Genomic DNA, 23,880 nt, shown 5'->3' on the forward strand with positions numbered 1-23,880 from the left:
AAAATGTTGAAAACATTGGAGGCCCAAAAAAGGGGTTTACAGGCATCCTAGACCCCCTAAAGTCCAGAAAATGTTGGTGGGCCAATATCGGTCAGAGAGCTCTGAATGTCCCAAAAACATTTGCAGCCTGAAAGGGGCATTAAGCCGCATCCTAGACCACTGAAATTCCCCAAAATATTTTTGGCACGAAAAATGCATCCTACACCCATGAAGCTCAGAATATGTTAGCAGCCCAAAAAAGGCCTTAAAATGCATTTTAGGCCTGTAAAAATGTTGAAAACTTTGAAGGACCAAAAAAGGGGTTTACAGGCATCCTCGACCCCCTAAAGTCCAGAAAATGTTGGTGGCCCAAAAATGGTGTCAGAGAGCCTTGAATGTCCCAAAAACATTTGCAGCCTGAAAGGGGCATTAACCCGCATCCTAGACCACTGAAATTCCCAAAAATATTTTTGCCACAAAAAATGCATCCTACAACCCTGAAAGATCAGAAAATGTTGGCAGCTCAAAAAAAGGACTTAAAATGCATCTTAAGCCTACAAAAATGTTGAAAACTTTGAAGGTCCAAAAAAGGGGTTTACAGGCATCCTAGACCCCCTTAAGTCCAGAAAATGTTGGTGGGCCAAAATCTGTGTCAGAGAGCCCTGAATGTCCCAAAAATATTTGCAGCCTGAAAGGGGCATTAACCCGCATCCTAGACCACTGAAATTCCCAAAAATATTTTTGGCATGAAAAATGCATACTACACCCCTGAAAGTTCTGAAAATGTTAGCAGCCCAAAAATGCCTTAAAATGCATTTTAGGCCTGCAAAAATGTTGAAAACTTTGAAGGACCAAAAAAGGGGTTTACAGGCATCCTAGACCCCCTAAAGTCCAGAAAATGTTGGTGGCTCAAAAATGGTGTCAGAAAGCCTTGAATGTCCCAAAAACATTTGCAGCCTGAAAGGGGCATTAACCCGCATCCTAGACCTCTGACATTTCCAAAAATATTTTTCGCACAAAAAATGAATACTACACCCATGAAGCTCAGAATATGTTAGCAGCCCAAAAAAGATATTAAAATGCATTTTAGGCCTGCAAACATGTTGAAAACTTTGGAGGCCGAAAAAAGGGGTTTAGAGGCATCCTAGACCCCCTAAAGTCCAGAAAATGTTGGTGGGCCAAAATCTGTGTCAGAGAGCTCTGAATGTCCCAAAAACATTTGCAGCCTCAAAGCGGCATTAACCCGCATCCTAGACCACTGAAATTCCCAAAAATATTTTTGGCACGAAAAATGCATCCTACACCCATGAAGCTCAGAATATGTTAGCAGCCCAAAAAAGGCCTTCAAATGCATTTTAGGCCTGCAAAAATGTTGAAAACTTTGGAGGCCCAAAAAAGGGGTTTACAGGCATCCTAGACCCCCTAAAGTCCAGAAAATGTTGGTGGGCCAAAATCGGTCAGAGAGCTCTGAATGTCCCAAAAACATTTGCAGCCTGAAAGGGGCATTAAGCCGCATCCTAGACCACTGAAATTCCCCAAAATATTTTTGGCATGAAAAATGCAACCTATACCCCTGAAGCTCAGAATATGTTAGCAGCCCAATTAAGGCCTTAAAATGCATTTTAGGCCTGCAAAAATGTTGAAAACTTTGAAGGACCAAAAAAGGGGTTTACAGGCATCCTAGACCCACTTAAGTCCAGAAAATGGTGGTGGCCCAAAAATGGTGTCAGAGAGCCCTGAATGTTCCAAAAACATTTGCAGTGTGAAACGGGCATTAACCAGCATCATAGACTACTGAAATGCCCAAAAATATTTTTGGCACAAAAAATGCATACTACACCCCTGAAAGTTCTGAAAATGTTAGCAGCCCAAAAATGCCTTAAAATGCATTTTAGGCCTGCAAAAATGTTGAAAACTTTGGAGGTGGAAAAAAGGAGTTTAGAGGCATCCTAGACCCCCTAAAGTCCAGAAAATGTTGGTGGGCCAAAATATATGTCAGAGAGCTCTGAATGTCCCAAAAACATGTGCAGCCTGAAAGGGGCATTAACCCGCATCCTAGACCACTGAAATTTCCAAAAAATATTTTTTGCACGAAAAATGCATCCTACACCCCTGAAGCTCAGAATATGTTAGCAGCCCAAGAAAGGCCTTAACATGCATTTTAGGCCTGCAAAAATGTTGAAAACATTGGAGGCCCAAAAAAGGGGTTTACAGGCATCCTAGACCCCCTAAAGTCCAGAAAATGTTGGTGGGCCAATATCGGTCAGAGAGCTCTGAATGTCCCAAAAACATTTGCAGCCTGAAAGGGGCATTAAGCCGCATCCTAGACCACTGAAATTCCCCAAAATATTTTTGGCACGAAAAATGCATCCTACACCCATGAAGCTCAGAATATGTTAGCAGCCCAAAAAAGGCCTTAAAATGCATTTTAGGCCTGTAAAAATGTTGAAAACTTTGAAGGACCAAAAAAGGGGTTTACAGGCATCCTCGACCCCCTAAAGTCCAGAAAATGTTGGTGGCCCAAAAATGGTGTCAGAGAGCCTTGAATGTCCCAAAAACATTTGCAGCCTGAAAGGGGCATTAACCCGCATCCTAGACCACTAGAAATTCCCAAAAATATTTTTGCCACAAAAAATGCATCCTACAACCCTGAAAGATCAGAAAATGTTGGCAGCTCAAAAAAAGGACTTAAAATGCATCTTAAGCCTACAAAAATGTTGAAAACTTTGAAGGTCCAAAAAAGGGGTTTACAGGCATCCTAGACCCCCTTAAGTCCAGAAAATGTTGGTGGGCCAAAATCTGTGTCAGAGAGCCCTGAATGTCCCAAAAATATTTGCAGCCTGAAAGGGGCATTAACCCGCATCCTAGACCACTGAAATTCCCAAAAATATTTTTGGCATGAAAAATGCATACTACACCCCTGAAAGTTCTGAAAATGTTAGCAGCCCAAAAATGCCTTAAAATGCATTTTAGGCCTGCAAAAATGTTGAAAACTTTGAAGGACCAAAAAAGGGGTTTACAGGCATCCTAGACCCCCTAAAGTCCAGAAAATGTTGGTGGCTCAAAAATGGTGTCAGAGAGCCTTGAATGTCCCAAAAACATTTGCAGCCTGAAAGGGGCATTAACCCGCATCCTAGACCTCTGACATTTCCAAAAATATTTTTCGCACAAAAAATGAATACTACACCCATGAAGCTCAGAATATGTTAGCAGCCCAAAAAAGATATTAAAATGCATTTTAGGCCTGCAAACATGTTGAAAACTTTGGAGGCCGAAAAAAGGGGTTTAGAGGCATCCTAGACCCCCTAAAGTCCAGAAAATGTTGGTGGGCCAAAATCTGTGTCAGAGAGCTCTGAATGTCCCAAAAACATTTGCAGCCTCAAAGCGGCATTAACCCGCATCCTAGACCACTGAAATTCCCAAAAATATTTTTGGCACGAAAAATGCATCCTACACCCATGAAGCTCAGAATATGTTAGCAGCCCAAAAAAGGCCTTCAAATGCATTTTAGGCCTGCAAAAATGTTGAAAACTTTGGAGGCCCAAAAAAGGGGTTTACAGGCATCCTAGACCCCCTAAAGTCCAGAAAATGTTGGTGGGCCAAAATCGGTCAGAGAGCTCTGAATGTCCCAAAAACATTTGCAGCCTGAAAGGGGCATTAAGCCGCATCCTAGACCACTGAAATTCCCCAAAATATTTTTGGCATGAAAAATGCAACCTATACCCCTGAAGCTCAGAATATGTTAGCAGCCCAATTAAGGCCTTAAAATGCATTTTAGGCCTGCAAAAATGTTGAAAACTTTGAAGGACCAAAAAAGGGGTTTACAGGCATCCTAGACCCACTTAAGTCCAGAAAATGGTGGTGGCCCAAAAATGGTGTCAGAGAGCCCTGAATGTTCCAAAAACATTTGCAGTGTGAAACGGGCATTAACCAGCATCATAGACTACTGAAATGCCCAAAAATATTTTTGGCACAAAAAATGCATACTACACCCCTGAAAGTTCTGAAAATGTTAGCAGCCCAAAAATGCCTTAAAATGCATTTTAGGCCTGCAAAAATGTTGAAAACTTTGGAGGTGGAAAAAAGGAGTTTAGAGGCATCCTAGACCCCCTAAAGTCCAGAAAATGTTGGTGGGCCAAAATATATGTCAGAGAGCTCTGAATGTCCCAAAAACATGTGCAGCCTGAAAGGGGCATTAACCCGCATCCTAGACCACTGAAATTTCCAAAAAATATTTTTTGCACAAAAAATGCATCCTACACCCCTGAAGCTCAGAATATGTTAGCAGCCCAAGAAAGGCCTTAACATGCATTTTAGGCCTGCAAAAATGTTGAAAACATTGGAGGCCCAAAAAAGGGGTTTACAGGCATCCTAGACCCCCTAAAGTCCAGAAAATGTTGGTGGGCCAATATCGGTCAGAGAGCTCTGAATGTCCCAAAAACATTTGCAGCCTGAAAGGGGCATTAAGCCGCATCCTAGACCACTGAAATTCCCCAAAATATTTTTGGCACGAAAAATGCATCCTACACCCATGAAGCTCAGAATATGTTAGCAGCCCAAAAAAGGCCTTAAAATGCATTTTAGGCCTGTAAAAATGTTGAAAACTTTGAAGGACCAAAAAAGGGGTTTACAGGCATCCTCGACCCCCTAAAGTCCAGAAAATGTTGGTGGCCCAAAAATGGTGTCAGAGAGCCTTGAATGTCCCAAAAACATTTGCAGCCTGAAAGGGGCATTAACCCGCATCCTAGACCACTGAAATTCCCAAAAATATTTTTGCCACAAAAAATGCATCCTACAACCCTGAAAGATCAGAAAATGTTGGCAGCTCAAAAAAAGGACTTAAAATGCTTCTTAGGCCTGCACAAATGTTGAACACTTTGGAGGCCGAAAAAAGGGGTTTACAGGCATCCTAGACCCCCTAAAGTCCAGAAAATGTTGGTGGGCCAAAATCGGTGTCAGAGAGCTCTGAATGTCCCAAAAACATTTGCAGCCTGAAAGTGGCACTAACCCACATCCCAGACCACTGAAATTCCTAAAAATATTTTTGGCACAAAAAATGCATCCTACAACCCTGAAAGATCAGAAAATGTTGGCATCTCAAAAAAAAAGACTTAAAATGCATCTTAAGCCTACAAAAATGTTGAAAACTTTGAAGGTCCAAAAAAGGGGTTTACAGGCATCCTAGACCCCGAAAGTCCAGAAAATGTTGGTGGGCCAAAATCTGTGTCAGAGAGCTCTGAATGCCCCAAAAACATTTGCAGAGTGAAATGGGCATTAACCCGCATCCTAGACCACTGAAATTCCCAAAAATATTTTTGGCATGAAAAATGCATCCTACACCCCTGAAAGCTCAGAATATGTTAGCAGCCCAAAAAAGGCCTTAAAATGCATTTTAGGCCTGCAAAAATGTTGAAAACTTTGGAGGCCCAAAAAAGGGGTTACAGGTATCCTAGACCCCCTAAAGTCCAGAAAATGATTGTGGCTAAAAAATGGTGTCAGAGAGCCCTAAATTCCCAAAAACATTTGCAGCCTGAAAGGGGCATTAACCCGCATCCTAGACCACTGAAATGCCCAAAAATATTTTTGGCACAAAAAATGCATACTACACCCCTGAAAGTTCTGAAAATGTTAGCAGCCAAAAAAAGGCCTTAACATGCATTTTAGGCCTGCAAAAATATTGAAAACTTTGAAGGACCAAAAAAGGTGTTTACAGGCATCCTAGACCCCCTAAAGTCCAGAAAATGTTGGTGGCCCAAAAATGGTGTCAGAGAGCCCTGAATGTCCCAAAAATATTTGCAGCCTGAAAGGGGCATTAACCCGCATCCTAGACCACTGAAATTCCCAAAAATATTTTTGGCACGAAAAATGCATCCTACACCCCTGAAAGCTCAGAATATGTTAGCAGCCCAAAAAAGGCCTTCAAATGCATTTTAGGCCTGCAAAAATGTTGAAAACTTTGAAGGACCAAAAAAGGGGTTTACAGGCATACTAGACCCACTAAAGTCCAGAAAATGGTGGTGGCCCAAAAATGGTGTCGGAGAGCCCTGAATGTTCCAAAAACATTTGCAGAGTGAAACGGGCATTAACCGGCATCCTAGACTGCTGAAATTCCCAAAAATATTTTTGGCACAAAAAATGCATCCTACAACCCTGAAAGATCAGAAAATGTTGGCATCTCAAAAAAAGGCCTTAAAATGCATTTTAGGCTTGCAAAATTGTTGAAAACTTTGGAGGTAGAAAAAAGGGGTTCACAGGCATCCTAGACCCCCGAAAGTCCAGAAAATATTGGTGGGCCAAAATCGGTGTCAGAGAGGTCTGAATGTCCCAAAAACATTTGCAGCCTGAAAGTGGCACTAACCCACATCCCAGACCACTGAAATTCCCAAAAATATTTTTGGCACAAAAAATGCATCCTACAACCCTGAAAGATCAGAAAATGTTGGCATCTCAAAAAAAGGCCTTAAAATGCATTTTAGGCTTGCAAAATTGTTGAAAACTTTGGAGGTAGAAAAAAGGGGTTCACAGGCATCCTAGACCCCCGAAAGTCCAGAAAATATTGGTGGGCCAAAATCGGTGTCAGAGAGGTCTGAATGTCCCAAAAACATTTGCAGCCTGAAAGGGGCATTAAGCCGCATCCTAGACCACTGAAATTCCCCAAAATATTTTTGGCATGAAAAATGCAACCTATACCCCGGAAGCTCAGAATATGTTAGCAGCCCAATTAAGGCCTTAAAATGCATTTTAGGCCTGCAAAAATGTTGAAAACTTTGAAGGACCAAAAAAGGGGTTTACAGGCACCCTCAACCCACTAAAGTCCAGAAAATGGTGGTGGCCCAAAAATGGTGTCAGAGAGCCCTGAATGTCCCAAAAACATTTGCAGAGTGAAACGGGCATTAACCGGCATCCTAGACTACTGAAAGTCCCAAAAATATTTTTGGCACAAAAAATGCATATTACACCCCTGAAAGTTCTGAAAATGTTAGCAGCCCAAAAAAGGCCTTAAAGTGCATCTTAGGCCTGCAAAAATGTAGAAAACTTTGGAGGTGGAAAAAAGGGGTTTAGAGGCATCCTAGACCCCCTAAAGTCCAGAAAATGTTGGTGGGCCAAAATCTGTGTCAGAGAGCTCTGAATGCCCCAAAAACATTTGCAGAGTGAAACGGCATTAACCCGCATCCTAGACCACTGAAAATACCAAAAATATTTTTGGCATGAAAAATGCATCCAACACCCCTGAAAGCTCAGAATATGTTAGCAGCCCAAAAAAGGCCTTAAAATGAATTTTAGGCCTGCAAAAATGTTGAAAACTTTGAAGGACCAAAAAAGGGGTTTACAGGCATCCTAGACCCCCTAAGGTCCAGAAAATGTTGGTGGCCCAAAAATGGTGTCAGAAAGTCCTGAATGTCCCAAAAACATTTGCAGCCTGAAAGAGGCAATAACCCGCATTCTAGACCACTGAAATTCCCAAAAATATTTTTGGCACGAAAAATGTATTCTACACCCCTGAAAGCTCAGAATATTTTAGCAGCCCAAAAAAGGCCTTAAAATGAATTTTAGGCCTGCAAAAATGTTGAAAACTTTGAAGGACCAAAAAAGGGGTTTACAGGCATCCTAGACCCCCTAAGGTCCAGAAAATGTTGGTGGCCCAAAAATGGTGTCAGAAAGTCCTGAATGTCCCAAAAACATTTGCAGCCTGAAAGAGGCAATAACCCGCATTCTAGACCACTGAAATTCCCAAAAATATTTTTGGCACGAAAAATGTATTCTACACCCCTGAAAGCTCAGAATATTTTAGCAGCCCAAAAAAGGCCTTAAAATGCATTTTAGGCCTGCAAAAATGTTGAAAGCTTTGGAGGCCCAAAAAAGAGTTTACAGGCATCCTAGACCCCCTAAAGTCCAGAAAATGGTTGTGGCCCAAAAATGGTGTCAGAGAGCTCTGAATGTCCCAAAAACATTTGCAGCCTGAAAGGGGCATTAAGCCGCATTCTAGACCACTGAAATTCCCCAAGATATTTTTGGCATGAAAAATGCAACCTATACCCCTGAAGCTCAGAATATGTTAGCAGCCCAAAAAAGGCCTTAACATGCATTTTAGGCCTGCAAAAATGTTGAAAACTTTGGAGGCCCAAAAAAGGGGTTACAGGCATCCTAGACCCTCTAAAGTCCAGAAAATGATTGTGGCTCAAAAATGGTGTCAGAGAGCTCTAAATTCCCAAAAACATTTGCAGCCTGAAAGGGGCATTAACCCACATTCTAGACCACTGAAATTTCCAAAAATATGTTTTGCACGAAAAATGCATCCTAAACCCCTGAAGCTCAGAATATGTTAGCAGCCCAAAAAAGGCCTTAACATGCATTTTATTCCTGCAAAAATATTGAAAACTTTGAAGGACCAAAAAAGGGGTTTACAGGCATCCTAGACCCCCTAAAGTCCAGAAAATGTTGGTGGCCCAAAAATGGTGTCAGAGAGCCCTGAATGTCCCAAAAATATTTGCAGCCTGAAAGGGGCATTAACCCGCATCCTAGACCACTGAAATTCCTAAAAATATTTTTGGCACGAAAAATGCATCCTACACCCCTGAAAGCTCAGAATATGTTAGCAGCCCAAAAAAGGCCTTCAAATGCATTTTAGGCCTGCAAAAATGTTGAAAACTTTGAAGGACCAAAAAAGGGGTTTACAGGCATACTAGACCCACTAAAGTCCAGAAAATGGTGGTGGCCCAAAAATGGTGTCGGAGAGCCCTGAATGTTCCAAAAACATTTGCAGAGTGAAACGGGCATTAACCGGCATCCTAGACTGCTGAAATTCCCAAAAATATTTTTGGCACAAAAAATGCATCCTACAACCCTGAAAGATCAGAAATGTTGGCATCTCAAAAAAAGGCCTTAAAATGCATTTTAGGCTTGCAAAATTGTTAAAAACTTTGGAGGTAGAAAAAAGGGGTTCACAGGCATCCTAGACCCCCGAAAGTCCAGAAAATATTGGTGGGCCAAAATCGGTGTCAGAGAGGTCTGAATGTCCCAAAAACATTTGCAGCCTGAAAGTGGCACTAACCCACATCCCAGACCACTGAAATTCCCAAAAATATTTTTGGCACAAAAAATGCATCCTACAACCCTGAAAGATCAGAAAATGTTGGCATCTCAAAAAAAGGACTTAAAATGCATCTTAAGCCTACAAAAATGTTGAAAACTTTGAAGGTCCAAAAAAGGGGTTTACAGGCATCCTAGACCCCTTAAGTCCAGAAAATGTTGGTGGGCCAAAATCTGTGTCAGAGAGCTCTGAATGCCCCAAAAACATTTGCAGAGTGAAACGGGCATTAACCCGCATCCTAGACCACTGAAATTCCCAAAAATATTTTTGGCATGAAAAATGCATCCTACACCCCTGAAAGCTCAGAATATGTTAGCAGCCCAAAAAAGGCCTTAAAATGAATTTTAGGCCTGCAAAAATGTTGAAAACTTTGAAGGACCAAAAAAGGGGTTTACAGGCATCCTAGACCCACTAAAGTCCAGAAAATGGTGGTGGCCCAAAAATGGTGTCAGAGAGCGCTGAATGTCCCAAAAACATTTGCAGCCTGAAAGGGGCATTAACCCGCATCCTAGACCACTGAAACTCCAAAAAATATTTTTGGCACGAACAATGTAACCTATACCCCTGAAGCTCAGAATATGTTAGCAGCCCAAAAAAGTCCTTAAAATGCATTTTACGCCTGCAAAAATTTTGAAAACTTTGGAGGCCCAAAAATGGGGTTTACAGGCATCCTAGACCCCCTAAAGTCCAGAAAATGTTTGTGGCCCAAAAACAGTGTCAGAGAGCTCTGAATGTCCCAAACAGATTTGCAGCCTGAAAGGGGCATTAAGTCGCATCCTAGAACACTGAAATTCCCCAAAATATTTTTGCCACAAAAAATGCATCCTACAACCCTGAAAGATCAGAAAATGTTGGCAGCTCAAAAAAAGGACTTAAAATGCTTCTTAGGCCTGCACAAATGTTGAAAACTTTGGAGGCCGAAAAAAGGGGTTTACAGGCATCCTAGACCCCCGAAAGTCCAGAAAATGTTGGTGGGCCAAAATCGGTGTCAGAGAGCTCTGAATGTCCCAAAAACATTTGCAGCCTGAAAGTGGCACTAACCCACATCCCAGACCACTGAAATTCCCAAAAATATTTTTGGCACAAAAAATGCATCCTACAATCCTGAAAGATCAGAAAATGTTGGCATCTCAAAAAAAGGACTTAAAATGCATCTTATGCCTACAAAAATGTTGAAAACTTTGAAGGTCCAAAAAAGGGGTTTACAGGCATCCTAGACCCCCTTAAGTCCAGAAAATGTTGGTGGGCCAAAATCTGTGTCAGAGAGCTCTGAATGCCCCAAAAACATTTGCAGAGTGAAACGGGCATTAACCCGCATCCTAGACCACTGAAATTCCCAAAAATATTTTTGGCATGAAAAATGCATCCTACACCCCTGAAAGCTCAGAATATGTTAGTAGCCCAAAAAAAGGTCTTAAAATGAATTTTAGTCCTGCAAAAATGTTGAAAACTTTGAAGGACCAAAAAAGGGGTTTGCAGGCATCCTAGACCCCCTAAAGTCCAGAAAATGTTTGTGGCCCAAAAACAGTGTCAGAGAGCCCTGAATGTCCCAAACAGATTTGCAGCCTGAAAGGGGCATTAAGTCGCATCCTAGACCACTGAAATTCCCCAAAATATTTTTGCCACAAAAAATGCATCCTACAACCCTGAAAGATCAGAAAATGTTTGCAGTTCAAAAAAAGGACTTAAAATGCTTCTTAGGCTTGCAAAAATGTTGAAAACTTTGGAGGTAGAAAAAAGGGGTTTACAGGCATCCTAGACCCCCGAAAGTCCAGAAAATGTTGGTGGGCCAAAATCGGTGTCAGAGAGGTCTGAATGTCCCAAAAACATTTGCAGCCTGAAAGTGGCACTAACCCACATCCCAGACCACTGAAATTCCCAAAAATATTTTTTGCACAAAAAATGCATCCTACAACCCTGAAAGATCAGAAAATGTTGGCATCTCAAAAAAAAGGACTTAAAATGCATCTTAAGCCTACAAAAATGTTGAAAACTTTGAAGGTCCAAAAAAGGGGTTTACAGGCATCCTAGACCCCCTTAAGTCCAGAAAATGTTGGTGGGCCAAAATCTGTGTCAGAGAGCCCTGAATGTCCCAAAAATATTTGCAGCCTGAAAGGGGCATTAACCCGCATCCTAGACCACTGAAATTCCCAAAAATATTTTTGGCATGAAAAATGCATCCTACACCCCTGAAAGCTCAGAATATGTTAGCAGCCAAAAAAAAAGGCCTTAAAATGCATTTTAGGCCTGTAAAAATGTTGAAAACTTTGAAGGACCAAAAAAGGGGTTTACAGGCATCCTAGACCCCCTAAAGTCCAGAAAATGTTGGTGGCTCAAAAATGGTGTCAGAGAGCCTTGAATGTCCCAAAAACATTTGCAGCCTGAAAGGGGCATTAACCCGCATCCTAGACCACTGAAATGCCCAAAAATATTTTTGGCACAAAAAATGCATACTACACCCCTGAAAGTTCTGAAAATGTTAGCAGCCCAAAAATGCCTTAAAATGCATTTTAGGCCTGCAAAAATGTTGAAAACTTTGAAGGACCAAAAAAGGGGTTTACAGGCATCCTAGACCCCCTAAAGTCCAGAAAATGTTGGTGGCCCATAAATGGTGTCAGAGAGCTCTGAATGTCCCAAAAACATTGTCAGCCTGAAAGGGGTATTAACTCGCATCCTAGACCACTGAAATTCCCAAAAATATTTTTGCCACGAAAAATGCATCCTACACCCATGAAGCTCAGAATATGTTAGCAGCCCAAAAAAGGCCTTAAAATGCATTTTATGCCTGCAAACATGTTGAAAACTTTGGAGGCCCAAAAAAGGGGTTACAGGCATCCTAGACCCCCTAAAATCCAGAAAATGTTTGTGGCCCAAAAACAGTGTCAGAGAGCTCTGAATGTCCCAAAAACATTTGCAGCCTGAAAGTGGCACTAACCCACATCCCAGACCACTGAAATTCCTAAAAATATTTTTGGCACAAAAAATGCATCCTACAACCCTGAAAGATCAGAAAATGTTGGCATCTCAAAAAAGGCCTTAAAATGCATTTTAGGCCTGCAAAAATGTTGAAAACTTTGAAGGACCAAAAAAGGGGTTTACAGGCATCCTAGACCCCCTAAAGTCCAGAAAATGGTTGTGGCCCTAAAATGGTGTCAGAGAGCCCTGAATGTCCCAAAAACATTTGCAGCCTCAAAGGGGCATTAACCCGCATCCTAGACCACTGAAATTCCCAAAATATTTTTGGCACAAAAAATGCATACTACACCCCTGAAAGTTCTGAAAATGTTAGCAGCCCAAAAATGCCTTAAAATGCATTTTAGGCCTGCAAAAATGTTGAAAACTTTGGAGGCCGAAAAAAGGGGTTTAGAATCATCCTAGACCCCCTAAAGTCCAGAAAATGTTGGTGGGCCAAAATCTGTGTCAGAGAGCTCTGAATGTCCCAAAAACATTTGCAGCCTCAAAGGGGCATTAACCCGCATCCTAGACCACTGAAATTCCCAAAAATATTTTTGGCACGAAAAATGCATCCTACACCCATGAAGCTCAGAATATGTTAGCAGCCCAAAAAAGGCCTTAAAATGCATTTTAGGCCTGCAAAAATGTTGAAAACTTTGACGGACCAAAAAAGGGGTTTACAGGCATCCTAGACCCCCTAAAATCCAGAAAATGTTGGTGGCCCAAAAATGGTGTCAGAGAGCCCTGAATGTCCCAAAAACATTTGCAGAGTGAAACGGGCATTAACACGCATCCTAGACCACTGAAATTCCCAAAACCAAAAATATTTTTGGCACAAAAAATGCATACTACACCCCTGAAAGTTCTGAAAATGTTAGCAGCCCAAAAATGCCTTAAAATGCATTTTAGGCCTGCAAAAATGTTGAAAACTTTGAAGGACCAAAAAAGGGGTTTACAGGCATCCTAGACACCCTAAAGTCCAGAAAATGTTGGTGGCCCAAAAATGGTGTCAGAGAGCCCTGAATGCTCCAAAAACATTTGCAGAGTGAAACGGGCATTAACCCGCATCCTAGACCACTGAAATTCCCAAAAATATTTTTGGCACAAAAAATGCATACTACTCCCCTGAAAGTTCTGAAAATGTTAGCAGCCCAAAAATGCCTTAAAATGCATTTTAGGCCTGCAAACATGTTGAAAACTTTGAAGGACCAAAAAAGGTGTTTACAGGCATTCTAGACCCCCTAAAGTCCAGAAAATGTTGGTGGGCCAAAATCTGTGTCAGAGAGCTCTGAATGTCCCAAAACATTTGCAGCCTGAAAGGGGCATTAACCCGCATCCTAGACCACTGAAACTCCAAAAAATATTTTTGGCACAAAAAATGCAACCTATACCCCTGAAGCTCAGAATATGTTAGCAGCCCAAAAAAGGCCTTAAAATGCATTTTAGGCCTGCAAAAATGTTGAAAACTTTGGAGGCCGAAAAAAGGGGTTTAGAGGCATCCTAGACCCCCTAAAGTCCAGAAAATGTTGGTGGGCCAAAATCTGTGTCAGAGAGCTCTGAATGTCCCAAAAACATGTGCAGCCTCAAAGGGGCATTAACCCGCATCCTAGACAACTGAAATTCCCAAAAATATCTTTGGCACGAAAAATGCATCCTACACCCATGAAGCTCAGAATATGTTAGCAGCCCAAAAAAGGCCTTAAAATGCATTTTAGGCCTGCAAAATGTTGAAAACTTTGAATGACCAAAAAAGGGGTTTACAGGCATCCTAGACCCCTAAAGTCCAAAAAATGTTGGTGGCCCAAAAATGGTGTCAGAGAGTCCTGAATGTCCCAAAAACATTTGCAGCCTGAAAGGGGCATTAACCCGCATCCTAGACCACTGAAATTCCCAAAAATATTTTTGGCACGAAAAATGCATCCTACACCCATGAAGCTCAGAATATGTTAGCAGCCCAAAAAAGGCCTTAAAATGCATTTTAGGCCTGCAAAAATGTTGAAAACTTTGAAGGACCAAAAAAGGGGTTTACAGGCATCCTAGACCCCCTAAAGTCCAGAAAATGTTGGTGGGCCAAAATCTGTGTCAGAGAGCTCTGAATGTCCCAAAAACATTTGCAGCCTCAAAGGGGCATTAACCCGCATGCTAGACTACTGAAATTCCCAAAAATATTTTTGGCACGAAAAATGCATCCTACACCCATGAAGCTCAGAATATGTTAGCAGCCCAAAAAAGGCCTTAAAATGAATTTTAGGCCTGCAAAAATGTTGAAAACTTTGAAGAACCAAAAAAGGGGTTTACAGGCATCCTAGACCCCCTAAAGTCCAGAAAATGTTGGTGGCCCATAAATGGTGTCAGAGAGCTCTGAATGTCCCAAAAACATTGTCAGCCTGAAAGGGGCATTAACCCGCATCCTAGACCACTGAAATGCCCAAAAATATTTTTGGCACAAAAAATGCATACTACACCCCTGAAAGTTCTGAAAATGTTAGCAGCCCAAATATGCCTTAAAATGCATTTTAGGCCTGCAAAAATGTTTAAAACTTTGAAGGACCAAAAAAGGGGTTTACAGGCATCCGAGACCCCCTAAAGTCCAGAAAATGTTGGTGGCCCATAAATGGTGTCAGAGAGCTCTGAATGTCCCAAAAACATTGTCAGCCTGAAAGGGGCATTAACTCGCATCCTAGACCACTGAAATTCCCAAAAATATTTTTGCCACGAAAAATGCATCCTACACCCATGAAGCTCAGAATATGTTAGCAGCCCAAAAAAGGCCCTAAAATGCATTTTATGCCTGCAAAAATGTTGAAAACTTTGGAGGCCCAAAAAAGGGGTTTACAGGCATCCTAGACCCCCTAAAGTCCAGAAAATGTTTGTGGCCCAAAAATAGTGTCAGAGAGCTCTGAATGTCCCAAAAACATTTGCAGCCTGAAAGTGGCACTAACCCACATCCCAGACCACTGAAATTCCTAAAAATATTTTTGGCACAAAAAATGCATCCTACAACCCTGAAAGATCAGAAAATGTTGGCATCTCAAAAAAAAGGCCTTAAAATGCATTTTAGGCCTGCAAAAATGTTGAAAACTTTGAAGGACCAAAAAAGGGGTTTACAGGCATCCCAGACCCCCTAAAGTCCAGAAAATGGTTGTGGCCCTAAAATGGTGTCAGAGAGCCCTGAATGTCCCAAAAACATTTGCAGAGTGAAACGGGCATTAACACGCATCCTAGACCACTGAAATTCCCAAAACCAAAAATATTTTTGGCACAAAAAATGCATACTACACCCATGAAAGTTCTGAAAATGTTAGCAGCCCAAAAATGCCTTAAAATGCATTTTAGGTCTGCAAAAATGTTGAAAACTTTGAAGGACCAAAAAAGGGGTTTACAGGCATCCTAGACCCCCTAAAGTCCAGAAAATGTTGGTGGCCCAAAAATGGTGTCAGAGAGCCCTGAATGCTCCAAAAACATTTGCAGAGTGAAACGGGCATTAACCCGCATCCTAGACCACTGAAATACCCAAAAATATTTGTGGCACAAAAAATGCAACCTATACCCCTGAAGCTCAGAATATGTTAGCAGCCCAATTAAGGCCTTAAAATGCATTTTAGGCCTGCAAAAATGTTGAAAACTTTGAAGGACCAAAAAAGGGGTTTACAGGCATCCTAGACCCCCTAAAGTCCAGAAAATGTTGGTGGCCCAAAAACAGTGTCAAAGAGCTCTGAATGTCCCAAACAGATTTGCAGCCTGAAAGGGGCATTAAGTCGCATCCTAGACCACTGAAATTCCCCAAAATATTTTTGGCACAAAAAAATGCATCCTACAACCCTGAAAGATCAGAAAATGTTGGCATCTCAAAAAAAGGACTTAAAATGCATCTTAGGCCTACAAAAATGTTGAAGACTTTGAAGGTCCAAAAAAGGGGTTTACAGGCATCCTAGACCCCCTAAAGTCCAGAAAATGGTTGTGGCCCAAAAATGGTGTCAGAGAGCCCTGAATGTCCCAAAAACATTTGCAGCCTGAAAGGGGCATTAATCCGCATCCTAGACCACTGAAATTCCCAAAAATATTTTTGCCACAAAAAATGCATAATACACCCCTGAAAGTTCTGAAAATGTTAGCAGCCCAAAAATGCCTTAAAATGCATTTTAGGCCTGCAAAAATGTTGAAAACTTTGAAGGACCAAAAAAGGGGTTTACAGGCATCCTAGACCCCCTAAAGTCCAGAAAATGTTGGTGGCCCAAAAATGGTGTCAGAGAGCCCTGAATGTCCCAAAAACATTTGCAGAGTGAAACGGGCATTAACCTGCATCCTAGACCTCTGACATTCCCAAAAATATTTTTGGCACAAAAAATGAATACTACACCCCTGAAAGTTCTGAAAATGTTTAGCAGCCCAAAAATGCCTTAAAATGCATTTTAGGCCTGCAAAAATGTTGAAAACTTTGGAGGCCGAAAAAAGGGGTTTAGAGGCATCCTAGACCCCCTAAAGTCCAGAAAATGTTGGTGGGCCAAAATCTGTGTCAGAGAGCTCTGAATGTCCCAAAAACATGTGCAGCCTCAAAGGGGCATTAACTCGCATCCTAGACCACTGAAATTCCCAAAAATATTTTTGGCACGAAAAATGCATCCTACACCCATGAAGCTCAGAATATGTTAGCAGCCCAAAAAAGGCCTTAAAATGCATTTTAGGCCTGCAAAAATGTTGAAAACTTTGAAGGACCAAAAAAGGGGTTTACAGGCATCCTAGACCCCTAAAGTCCAAAAAATGTTGGTGGCCGAAAAATGGTGTCAGAGAGTCCTGAATGTCCCAAAAACATTTGCAGCCTGAAAGGGGCATTAACCCGCATCCTAGACCACTGAAATTCCCAAAAATATTTTTGGCACGAAAAATGCATCCTACACCCATGAAGCTCAGAATATGTTAGCAGCCCAAAAAAGGCCTTAAAATGCATTTTAGGCCTGCAAAAATGTTGAAAACTTTGAAGGCCCAAAAAAGGGGTTTACAGGCATCCTAGACCCCCTAAAGTCCAGAAAATGTTGGTGGGCCAAGATCTGTGTCAGAGAGCTCTGAATGTCCCAAAAACATTTGCAGCCTCAAAGGGGCATTAACCCGCATGCTAGACCACTGAAATTCCCAAAAATATTTTTGGCACGAAAAATGCATCCTACACCCATGAAGCTCAGAATATGTTAGCAGCCCAAAAAAGGCCTTAAAATGCATTTTAGGCCTGCAAAAATGTTGAAAACTTTGAAGAACCAAAAAAGGGGTTTACAGGCATCCTAGACCCCCTAAAGTCCAGAAAATGTTGGTGGCCCAAAAATGGTGTCAGAGAGCCCTGAATGCTCCAAAACAGATTTGCAGCCTGAAAGGGGCATTAACCCGCATCCTAGACCACTGAAATTCCCCAAAATATTTTTGGCACAAAAAAATGCATCCTACAACCCTGAAAGATCAGAAAATGTTGGCATCTCAAAAAAAGGACTTAAAATGCATCTTAGGCCTACAAAAATGTTGAAAACTTTGAAGGTCCAAAAAAGGGGTTTACAGGCATCCTAGACCCCCTAAAGTCCAGAAAATGGTTGTGGCCCAAAAATGGTGTCAGAGAGCCCTGAATGTCCCAAAAACATTTGCAGCCTGAAAGGGGCATTAATCCGCATCCTAGACCACTGAAATTCCCAAAAATATTTTTGCCACAAAAAATGCATAATACACCCCTGAAAGTTCTGAAAATGTTAGCAGCCCAAAAATGCCTTAAAATGCATTTTAGGCCTGCAAAAATGTTGAAAACTTTGAAGGACCAAAAAAGGGGTTTACAGGCATCCTAGACCCCCTAAAGTCCAGAAAATGTTGGTGGCCCAAAAATGGTGTCAGAGAGCCCTGAATGTCCCAAAAACATTTGCAGAGTGAAACGGGCATTAACCTGCATCCTAGACCTCTGACATTCCCAAAAATATTTTTGGCACAAAAAATGAATACTACACCCCTGAAAGTTCTGAAAATGTTTAGCAGCCCAAAAATGCCTTAAAATGCATTTTAGGCCTGCAAAAATGTTGAAAACTTTGGAGGCCGAAAAAAGGGGTTTAGAGGCATCCTAGACCCCCTAAAGTCCAGAAAATGTTGGTGGGCCAAGATCTGTGTCAGAGAGCTCTGAATGTCCCAAAAACATTTGCAGCCTCAAAGGGGCATTAACCCGCATCCTAGACCACTGAAATTCCCAAAAATATTTTTGGCACGAAAAATGCATCCTACACCACTGAAAGTTCAGAATATGACAGCAGCCCAAAAAAGGCCTTCAAATGCATTTTAGGTGTGCAAAAATGTTGAAAACTTTGAAGGCCCAAAAAAGGGGTTTACAAGCATCCTAGACCCACTAAAGTCCAGAAAATGTTGGTGGCCCAAAAAAGGGGTTTACAGACATCCTAGACCCCCTAAAGTCCAGAAAATGTTGGTGGGCCAAAATCTGTGTCAGAGAGCTCTGAATGTCCCAAAAACATGTGCAGCCTCAAAGGGGCATTAACTCGCATCCTAGACCACTGAAATTCCCAAAAATATTTTTGGCACGAAAAATGCATCCTACACCCATGAAGCTCAGAATATGTTAGCAGCCCAAAAAAGGCCTTAAAATGCATTTTAGGCCTGCAAAAATGTTGAAAACTTTGAAGGACCAAAAAAGGGGTTTACAGGCATCCTAGACCCCTAAAGTCCAAAAAATGTTGGTGGCCCAAAAATGGTGTCAGAGAGTCCTGAATGTCCCAAAAACATTTGCAGCCTGAAAGGGGCATTAACCCGCATCCTAGACCACTGAAATTCCCAAAAATATTTTTGGCATGAAAAATGCATCCTACACCCATGAAGCTCAGAATATGTTAGCAGCCCAAAAAAGGCCTTAAAATGCATTTTAGGCCTGCAAAAATGTTGAAAACTTTGAAGGCCCAAAAAAGGGGTTTACAGGCATCCTAGACCCCCTAAAGTCCAGAAAATGTTGGTGGGCCAAGATCTGTGTCAGAGAGCTCTGAATGTCCCAAAAACATTTGCAGCCTCAAAGGGGCATTAACCCGCATGCTAGACCACTGAAATTCCCAAAAATATTTTTGGCACGAAAAATGCATCCTACACCCATGAAGCTCAGAATATGTTAGCAGCCCAAAAAAGGCCTTAAAATGCATTTTAGGCCTGCAAAAATGTTGAAAACTTTGAAGAACCAAAAAAGGGGTTTACAGGCATCCTAGACCCCCTAAAGTCCAGAAAATGTTGGTGGCCCAAAAATGGTGTCAGAGAGCCTTGAATGCCCCAAAAACATTTGCAGCCTGAAAGGGGCATTAACCCGCATCCTAGACCACTGAAATGCCCAAAAATATTTTTGGCACAAAAAATGCATACTACACCCCTGAAAGTTCTGAAAATGTTAGCAGCCCAAATATGCCTTAAAATGCATTTTAGGCCTGCAAAAATGTTTAAAACTTTGAAGGACCAAAAAAGGGGTTTACAGGCATCCTAGACCCCCTAAAGTCCAGAAAATGTTGGTGGCCCATAAATGGTGTCAGAGAGCTCTGAATGTCCCAAAAACATTGTCAGCCTGAAAGGGGCATTAAGCCGCATCCTAGACCACTGAAATTCCCCAAAATATTTTTGGCACGAAAAATGCAACCTATACCCCTGAAGCTCAGAATATGTTAGCAGCCCAAAAAAGGCCTTAACATGCATTTTATTCCTGCAAAAATATTGAAAACTTTGAAGGACCAAAAAAGGGGTTTACAGGCATCCTAGACCCCCTAAAGTCCAGAAAATGTTGGTGGCCCAAAAATGGTGTCAGAGAGCCCTGAATGTCCCAAAAATATTTGCAGCCTGAAAGGGGCATTAACCCGCATCCTAGACCACTGAAATTCCTAAAAATATTTTTGGCACGAAAAATGCATCCTACACCCCTGAAAGCTCAGAATATGTTAGCAGCCCAAAAAAGGCCTTCAAATGCATTTTAGGCCTGCAAAAATGTTGAAAACTTTGAAGGACCAAAAAAGGGGTTTACAGGCATCCTAGACCCACTAAAGTCCAGAAAATGGTGGTGGCCCAAAAATGGTGTCGGAGAGCCCTGAATGTTCCAAAAACATTTGCAGAGTGAAACGGGCATTAACCGGCATCCTAGACTGCTGAAATTCCCAAAAATATTTTTGGCACAAAAAATGCATACTACACCCCTCAAAGTTCTGAAAATGTTAGCAGCCCAGAAAAGGCCTTAAAGTGCATCTTAGGCCTGCAAAAATGTAGAAAACTTTGGAGGTGGAAAAAAGGGGTTTAGAGGCATCCTAGACCCCCTAAAGTCCAGAAAATGTTCGTGGGCCAAAATCTGTGTCAGAGAGCTCTGAATGTCCCAAAAACATTTGCAGCCTGAAAGTGGCACTAACCCACATCCCAGACCACTGAAATTCCCAAAAATATTTTTGGCACAAAAAATGCATCCTACAACCCTGAAAGATCAGAAAATGTTGGCAGCTCAAAAAAAGGACTTAAAATGCTTCTTAGGCCTGCACAAATGTTGAAAACTTTGGAGGCCGAAAAAAGGGGTTTACAGGCATCCTAGACCCCCGAAAGTCCAGAAAATGTTGGTGGGCCAAAATCGGTGTCAGAGAGCTCTGAATGTCCCAAAAACATTTGCAGCCTGAAAGTGGCACTAACCCACATCCCAGACCACTGAAATTCCCAAAAATATTTTTGGCACAAAAAATGCATCCTACAATCCTGAAAGATCAGAAAATGTTGGCATCTCAAAAAAAGGACTTAAAATGCATCTTATGCCTACAAAAATGTTGAAAACTTTGAAGGTCCAAAAAAGGGGTTTACAGGCATCCTAGACCCCCTTAAGTCCAGAAAATGTTGGTGGGCCAAAATCTGTGTCAGAGAGCTCTGAATGCCCCAAAAACATTTGCAGAGTGAAACGGGCATTAACCCGCATCCTAGACCACTGAAATTCCCAAAAATATTTTTGGCATGAAAAATGCATCCTACACCCCTGAAAGCTCAGAATATGTTAGTAGCCCAAAAAAAGGTCTTAAAATGAATTTTAGTCCTGCAAAAATGTTGAAAACTTTGAAGGACCAAAAAAGGGGTTTGCAGGCATCCTAGACCCCCTAAAGTCCAGAAAATGTTTGTGGCCCAAAAACAGTGTCAGAGAGCCCTGAATGTCCCAAACAGATTTGCAGCCTGAAAGGGGCATTAAGTCGCATCCTAGACCACTGAAATTCCCCAAAATATTTTTGCCACAAAAAATGCATCCTACAACCCTGAAAGATCAGAAAATGTTTGCAGTTCAAAAAAAGGACTTAAAATGCTTCTTAGGCTTGCAAAAATGTTGAAAACTTTGGAGGTAGAAAAAAGGGGTTTACAGGCATCCTAGACCCCCGAAAGTCCAGAAAATGTTGGTGGGCCAAAATCGGTGTCAGAGAGGTCTGAATGTCCCAAAAACATTTGCAGCCTGAAAGTGGCACTAACCCACATCCCAGACCACTGAAATTCCCAAAAATATTTTTTGCACAAAAAATGCATCCTACAACCCTGAAAGATCAGAAAATGTTGGCATCTCAAAAAAAGGACTTAAAATGCATCTTAAGCCTACAAAAACGTTGAAAACTTTGAAGGTCCAAAAAAGGGGTTTACAGGCATCCTAGACCCCCTTAAGTCCAGAAAATGTTGGTGGGCCAAAATCTGTGTCAGAGAGCCCTGAATGTCCCAAAAATATTTGCAGCCTGAAAGGGGCATTAACCCGCATCCTAGACCACTGAAATTCCCCAAAATATTTTTGCATGAAAAATGCATCCTACACCCCTGAAAGCTCAGAATATGTTAGCAGCCAAAAAAAAAGGCCTTAAAATGCATTTTAGGCCTGTAAAAATGTTGAAAACTTTGAAGGACCAAAAAAGGGGTTTACAGGCATCCTAGACCCCCTAAAGTCCAGAAAATGTTGGTGGCTCAAAAATGGTGTCAGAGAGCCTTGAATGTCCCAAAAACATTTGCAGCCTGAAAGGGGCATTAACCCGCATCCTAGACCACTGAAATGCCCAAAAATATTTTTGGCACAAAAAATGCATACTACACCCCTGAAAGTTCTGAAAATGTTAGCAGCCCAAAAATGCCTTAAAATGCATTTTAGGCCTGCAAAAATGTTGAAAACTTTGAAGGACCAAAAAAGGGGTTTACAGGCATCCTAGACCCCCTAAATTCCAGAAAATGTTGGTGGGGCCAAAAATGGTGTCAGAGAGCCTTGAATGTCCCAAAAACATTTGCAGCCTGAAAGGGGCATTAACCCGCATCCTAGACCTCTGACATTTCCAAAAATATTTTTCGCACAAAAAATGAATACTACACCCATGAAGCTCAGAATATGTTAGCAGCCCAAAAAAGATATTAAAATGCATTTTAGGCCTGCAAACATGTTGAAAACTTTGGAGGCCGAAAAAAGGGGTTTAGAGGCATCCTAGACCCCCTAAAGTCCAGAAAATGTTGGTGGGCCAAAATCTGTGTCAGAGAGCTCTGAATGTCCCAAAAACATTTGCAGCCTCAAAGCGGCATTAACCCGCATCCTAGACCACTGAAATTCCCAAAAATATTTTTGGCACGAAAAATGCATCCTACACCCATGAAGCTCAGAATATGTTAGCAGCCCAAAAAAGGCCTTCAAATGCATTTTAGGCCTGCAAAAATGTTGAAAACTTTGGAGGCCCAAAAAAGGGGTTTACAGGCATCCTAGACCCCCTAAAGTCCAGAAAATGTTGGTGGGCCAAAATCGGTCAGAGAGCTCTGAATGTCCCAAAAACATTTGCAGCCTGAAAGGGGCATTAAGCCGCATCCTAGACCACTGAAATTCCCCAAAATATTTTTGGCATGAAAAATGCAACCTATACCCCTGAAGCTCAGAATATGTTAGCAGCCCAATTAAGGCCTTAAAATGCATTTTAGGCCTGCAAAAATGTTGAAAACTTTGAAGGACCAAAAAAGGGGTTTACAGGCATCCTAGACCCACTAAAGTCCAGAAAATGGTGGTGGCGGCCCAAAAATGGTGTCAGAGAGCCCTGAATGTTCCAAAAACATTTGCAGTGTGAAACGGGCATTAACCAGCATCATAGACTACTGAAATGCCCAAAAATATTTTTGGCACAAAAAATGCATACTACACCCCTGAAAGTTCTGAAAATGTTAGCAGCCCAAAAATGCCTTAAAATGCATTTTAGGCCTGCAAAAATGTTGAAAACTTTGGAGGTGGAAAAAAGGAGTGTAGAGGCATCCTAGACCCCCTAAAGTCCAGAAAATGTTGGTGGGCCAAAATATATGTCAGAGAGCTCTGAATGTCCCAAAAACATGTGCAGCCTGAAAGGGGCATTAACCCGCATCCTAGACCACTGAAATTTCCAAAAAATATTTTTTGCACGAAAAATGCATCCTACACCCCTGAAGCTCAGAATATGTTAGCAGCCCAAGAAAGGCCTTAACATGCATTTTAGGCCTGCAAAAATGTTGAAAACATTGGAGGCCCAAAAAAGGGGTTTACAGGCATCCTAGACCCCCTAAAGTCCAGAAAATGTTGGTGGGCCAATATCGGTCAGAGAGCTCTGAATGTCCCAAAAACATTTGCAGCCTGAAAGGGGCATTAAGCCGCATCCTAGACCACTGAAATTCCCCAAAATATTTTTGGCACGAAAAATGCATCCTACACCCATGAAGCTCAGAATATGTTAGCAGCCCAAAAAAGGCCTTAAAATGCATTTTAGGCCTGTAAAAATGTTGAAAACTTTGAAGGACCAAAAAAGGGGTTTACAGGCATCCTCGACCCCCTAAAGTCCAGAAAATGTTAGTGGCCCAAAAATGGT

This window comes from Ambystoma mexicanum, chromosome 7p (genome assembly GCF_040938575.1).
Source record: "Ambystoma mexicanum isolate Mex_15411 chromosome 7p, UKY_AmexF1_1, whole genome shotgun sequence".
NCBI classification, from domain to species: domain Eukaryota; kingdom Metazoa; phylum Chordata; class Amphibia; order Caudata; family Ambystomatidae; genus Ambystoma; species Ambystoma mexicanum.